Source organism: Acipenser ruthenus, chromosome 1 (genome assembly GCF_902713425.1).
Source record: "Acipenser ruthenus chromosome 1, fAciRut3.2 maternal haplotype, whole genome shotgun sequence".
Lineage (NCBI taxonomy): Eukaryota > Metazoa > Chordata > Actinopteri > Acipenseriformes > Acipenseridae > Acipenser > Acipenser ruthenus.
The window spans coordinates 13,357,449-13,363,843 of NC_081189.1; the positions used below are offsets into that span (position 1 = coordinate 13,357,449).

The window sequence follows — 6,395 nt, forward strand, 5'->3', positions numbered from 1 at the left end:
ACTGGCCTGTATGGGAGGGTGGCAAGAAAGAAGTTGTTACTCAAAATGTACCATCTGAAAGCACGTCTGGAGTTTGCCAGAAAGCATGACAGTGACCCAGCTGCGATGTGGGAAAAGGTTTTGTGGTCAGATGAGACCAAGATAGAGCTTTTTGGCCAAAACTCAAAGCGCTATGTGTGGCACAAACCTAACACTGCCCATGCCTCAAGACACACCATCCCTACAGTGAAGTATGGTGGTGGCAGCATCATGCTGTGGGGATGCTGTCATCAGCAGGGACTGGGCATCTTGTTAAAATTGAAGGAAGAATGGATGGAGCAAAATACAGGGAAATACTGCAAGAGAACCTGCTTCAGTCCGCTAAAAAACTGAAGCTTGGGAGGAAATTCACCTTTCAGCAGGACAATGATCCCAAGCACAAGGCCAAAGCAACATTGGAGTGGCTCAAGAACAAAAAGGTGAATGTCCTACAGTGGCCCAGTCAAAGTCCTGATCTCAATCCCATTGAGAATTTGTGGCACTATTTGAAAATTGCGGCCCACAAGCGTTGTCCAACCAACCTGAACAACCTGGAGCAAATCTGCCAAGAAGAATGGGCCAAAATCACTCCAACACTGTGTGCAAAGGTGGTACATACTTACCCCAAAAGACTTAAAGCTGTTATTGCAGCAAAAGGTGGCTCTACCAAATATTAATGTGTGGGGGTTGAATACTTATGCATGCAAGATATTTCAGTTTTTTATTTTTCTTAAAAATATTTCTCAACATAAAACCAATGTCACCTTACAATAATTGTAAGTCTGCTAAATAAACAAATAATTGATTTTGAGTTTCAGTGTTTTAAAATAAAATATCAAACAGTATTTTGCTATTTTTCCTGGTGTCTGGTATTAGCTTTGGGTGGTGTAACTCAAGTCTTTTAGTATGCCAGTGACTACATGTGGTCCAGCTCTTTCCTGTACAAATGAGCCTTTTCTCTGCCACATTGTTTTAACTGCATTGCTAAGAGCCCAATGATTTGCAAATAGTCTTTGTGGTTGTTTCGATAACTAAATTTTGGCTTGAAAAATTTATGGAAAAATCCACACAACAGGTGGCAATGCCATATTGACACAGTGATAAAAAGAGACTTGTACTAGGAATAAATAAAAAAAGATAGCACTTTTACAGTCAACAAATACTAACATTTATTTAAACATTTGTTTGGTTTATTCAATAAAAAAATGACAAAATAGGGATTGGTGCAAAAGCAATTTACTTTAAAAAAAGTGTGTACATTATGGTCAGTCATTTACAGTATTTATAAGATTTCTTACTCAGTTTTTTTTGTTCTTACAAAGCAGTCATTTAAATGGTCTCAAAAACCAATACAACTTTTTTTTTTAAATTAAATTTGTTCACATATAATGCCCACATGAAACAAATATTAAAATCCATTTTTCATATAATTATTACATAGTAATAATATAGAGGATCATTAAAAGAAGTAGATTGTTCTGCAGTATCAGGGAACAAAATGATGTCTCTTCATGCTTTTGTATTTGCTTCAGTGCTGCTCCAGTTGCTCGTTGGTGTTTCTTCTGCACAAAATAGACACACAATTATTGACCCCTTTGAACACCCTTTGTATGACTGGTCATATTACTGCAGAAAAACAGTTCCGTTTAAAGAATGCACCCGCATTCTGAAGCAGCTATTGCAGTTTTAGTTTTAACTACAGGGCTTTTATTTTATTTGAATAAAATAAAACTTTTATTTCACAGATAAGGAATTCTCACGAATATTGGTATGTTAAGGCACACCTACCTCTGTATAAGGCCCTTAATAACATGTTGGATCCATTTTGCTTCAGGGTTCACACAGACAATGTGTTTGTTTTTCAAGGTGACTCTAATCATTGGGGGAAAAAAATACATTTTTTATTTATTTTTCATCATGTGTTATATATATATATATATATATATATGCTGAAGGATGCTATTAATTGAAATCAGGTGTATTTTCTATCACAAAATTAACTATCAGTACCAGCAGATGGTACTTTATAGCTATGCACACTAAAAAAAGGAACTATGAAAAACAAATGCGTGGTTTCCCTTTCTAAAAAGAAAGTATGGTATGCCACTTCAAAGTGGTCATGGTCTAGTGCAAAGGGAATGTCTATTTAAACAAAGTTCAGTACAGTATTTAGGGTTCAGCAGGCAGACACCCAAATCTACCAGCCCCAGTAATATTAACACTTGTAGCAGCCACCCACGCTCGTACAGAAACAAGATAAAGTCACTGTCTGTGCTCATGTACAATAAGAAATGTTAATTATTAAACTAACCTCTGCCTACACCATTTATCACCTTCTTGGTTTCCCACAAACGTTCTGCCTTCAGGTCACGCTGTATTACACTGCAGGCTTCAGTAATAGAAAGTGGAAAGTTTAAAGTGCATTGTCTACTCACATTATCTCCACCTTGCCACAGCGCGCTCCTCTGGGAATCATCTCAATGCGATCGAAGGTCTTTGGGTTGATTTTAGCAGATGTTTGTGTTATGCATCTGCATTTCGGGTCATTGGAGAATGGCAACCCAGCTGCTTGAAAGTATTAAAATAAATACATTAGCAACTGTGCTTGTTTTTAATTTGAATAAAGCCTGGCACTGATTTGTCACTTACAGAACATCCTGCAGTGTTTACAAGTAACACATTATTTTATCTCTGCTGTATCCCATGTTTTCAGCATCACAGCAATATGTTTTTCAACCTAATCACAATTGTTTTAATATTCAAACATCATGGATCATAAATCAGCTGAAGAATATAATTCTTTCAACTTTTTCATTCTGGAACTTCCAGTTCAGTGCATCCAGATCCCTCGTGCAACATTGCTGGTGCTTTGACTGAAAAGAATGGTGTATTTTGGGAACAGAAAACAAACTTTGTTGCAGTATAGCATGATCTGGATACACTGCAATGTTTATAAGAGGAATTCACTTTGCTCTGATGAACGCCCAAAGTAAACATTGAGAAACTTATTCCCCAGGCAAGTGATGAGTCGCTAGAGCCTTCGTATTTCTGTTGTTTGGATAATTAAAATAAACACCATGGATACAAAACTAGTTAGAAATAATTAGGAGGCTGTGTGTTCCAGTGGTTAAAGAAATGGGCTTGTAACCAGGAGGTCCCCGGTTCAAATCCCACCTCAGCCACTGACTCATTGTGTGACCCTGAGCAAGTCACTTAACCTCGTTGTGCTCTGTCTTTCGGGTGAGACGTAATTGTAAGTGACTCTGCAGCTGATGCACAGTTCACACACCCTAGTCTCTGTAAGTCGCCTTGGATAAAGGCGTCTGCTAAATAAACAAACAAATAAGAGGTATATAACAGAGGCATATAAGTGGTATATACAAAAGTATACTAAAAAAAATACATTTTTTTTTAATTGTTCATTCAGCCTTTTCTATTATTTAGATTAAATATGTATCATTTCATACAAAATTATAAAATGCATACAAAGGGACTAGAATGAGTCTTACCATACACAGCAGAAATGTAGCAGGCAGACAATGCTAACAGGAAAAGCCTCATCTTGATTGTCATCTTGGCAGTGGTTCAGCAGAGTTTTTCAGGTTAAGTGATTTTAGCTTCTAGCTGTGATGGAAAGACATAATGACTCCTCATATTTATATATGCTCAGAAGCAGAACTAGTGGGATGCAATTAGCAACACTGGCTCAGCCCTTTTTTTATTCAAATGACCTCACTATACTGTATGTTAATACACAGGAAAATTGTATTCATCCTAAGACATCAGTTATCCAGTATATAGCAGACATATTATTTATTTATTTATTTATTTTTTTTTTTTTTTAGTAGATGCCTTTATCCAAGGTGACTTACAGAGACTAGGGTGTGTGAACTATGCATCAGCTGCAGAGTCACTTACAACTACATCTCACCCGAAAGACGGAGCACAAGGAGGTTAAGTGACTTGCTCAGGGTCACACAATGAGTCAGTGGCTGAGGTGGGATTTGAACCAGGGACCTGCTGGTTACAAGCCCCTTTTCTTTAACCTCTGGACCACACAGCCTCCTTACATACCTACCTAGGCAATATACCTACCTAGGACATACCTAGGCAATATCACCAAATACTGATCCAAAATTGAAATTGTACCTTGAAATTGTTACCATTGACTCTTTGTACATAACCATTGCATATTGTACTGCCATTTTATTGAAGATCATTTTATAAGGACTCATTAGCAGTCTTGATTCTGTGTAAAAGTGCACATGAAAATTAATATTTTCTCTCAAGATATTTGCCTTGACAAGCAAACAAAGTTTAACTATCGGTATTACCATTTCAGCCTTTGTCTAAAGTACTATATAGTACTAGTGAAGCTTTCTCATTAGATTGCATAAAGCATTACAAGACTCTTTGGGAAGAGTGCGACATGGCAAAAATAGATTTCAGCTGTTTAAATAAAGTGCATCATCTATTGTAAACAAAGGTCCGTGGCTGATCTGAGCCCTTGAAAGAGTCAACCGAGACTCAGAACTGCAGTTTAGTGCTTCTTTGCACACTTTCATTATTTCCAAAACACAGGAACAAACAAAAGGTTTAAACAAATAAAACCAAACAAAACAAAACACATCCTTTACACAAAACAGCACCCAAGCCTCGGCTATCCTGGTGCACTCTCTCTCTCGCTCTCTCTCTCTCTCTTGGCTCGCTCGGTTCAGGCATGGCAATCATCTTCACTGAACCACACCACCCCAAACAAGCATTTCACTGTTCTTTATAGATGATGTGGCCAGGGGGTCATTGATAATAAATAATTCAATTCCCACCTGGCCACATTCAACACTTTTCTAATAATCAATTCAAACATTCCATATTTCCTAGTTAGAGACCTTAATTACACTTCTGATTCCATCTGATTCTCTTCCATTGTGGGTGTACAATGTATCCCAATATATTCCATACTTCCAGTGCGGTCTGGTCTCTTTTCCGCTGTTGCAATCTAACTGTCTCAGCTTAACATCAGCAATGGTGGATAAATAAAGAAAAGTATTTTTCATCAGCAAGCCCTTTCCTATAAACCCCTGCCAGGTGACCATTTGTCACAAAAAAAAGTTACATAATTAATTATAATCTCCAGGAATATGGAGGCTGTTTTGCCTGTCTGACAACTGTGTTTCTTTATGTCATTTTCCAGTTTTGAATTTCGCTAGAGCACCACTTTTCCAATTGTGCTGAAATGTTTTTAGTCTATCATAATCTTGGGGCATGTTTGTCTACCTGTCTGACTAAAACATATGCCAGTCAGTTTTTTTTGCAAAGCTGCTGCTGCTACAATGTCACAGCCTTGTCTCTCAGAACCCATTCGAGATAGTGACTTCATATTTGCAGGGTTATATATAATCTGCATGTTAAATGTGTTCATGACCATGACATTTACCTCTGACCTAATAATAATATGCTTTCCCTACTGAGGTCATGTGACTTTTGAAGTTTGATCTACATAGAGACACTTTTAAAAACTTCTGACCATATTAATGATACCGACCACTCACTTTCAGATAGCGTCTTTACCGGCTGTATTGTATCTTTCTCTCTAAAGTTCAGGTTTACAGGTGGTGTCCAGTAGAAATTAACCTTTTCACAGCCACATTGTTTTCAACCTCACTCTTTATGACATAGCCCTTAGATAATGCTACCTGGGATTTGTTGTTTTCATTCACAAAAACTCCCATTTCTAGTTATAAATTAAACTACAAAAATAAAAAGCACACACTGGTAGCAGTGTGTAACACAATGGGGTACATGCTGTTAAATACTGTATACTGCATTTTCTACTGAGAATGCAACACCTGCATGAATTCAGTTTTGATTCGTATTTTAGTAGTATGTAATAAATAGTAAAATGGTACCTGTGGAAAACAGTGTTTAGTCTTTTGATTGGTGACGCTTTTTTTGTATGACTGATTTTAATTTAATGAAATAACTCCTACAGTGTGGCATACTTTATTGCTAACCTTTGAAATTAAGGTTGATAAAATCTGAGTACTGATGGGCGGACAAAGCTTCATGTAAAGTTGCAACATCTTTACTTGTGTATTGTTGCGGAACAGAAAGTGCTTACTGTACTTGAAAAAACTAAACAGCAGCCTCAAATCTTTTTGTCTCTGTCCTGTACATTAAAATAGCAAATACCCTTTGTTGCCTCATGAATCCCCCATGTAATCACTATTCATAAAAGCTTTCTTAGTCTTTACTGTATTACCGTTACAGAACATCTGTGTTTCCTTCTCAAATTTGAAGCCAGGGGAATACCCCTTTGTCTTTTACCACTGTAAAATTATTAAACACATTGAAGCGTCATGAATAAATGTGTGCGA

The 6,395-nt window shown here is 37.1% G+C and overlaps 1 long non-coding RNA gene across 1 annotated transcript; it reads right to left on the reverse strand.

The window, feature by feature from the left end:
- Positions 1-1,472: 1,472 nt before the first annotated feature.
- Positions 1,473-2,639, reverse strand: LOC131740208 (uncharacterized). Its single transcript, XR_009330834.1, has 3 exons — positions 2,454-2,639; positions 1,807-1,890; positions 1,473-1,580 (listed from the first exon to the last, which is right to left on the reverse strand). It is a non-coding gene; the product is annotated as an uncharacterized LOC131740208 (long non-coding RNA).
- Between the last annotated feature and the right edge of the window lie 3,756 nt (positions 2,640-6,395).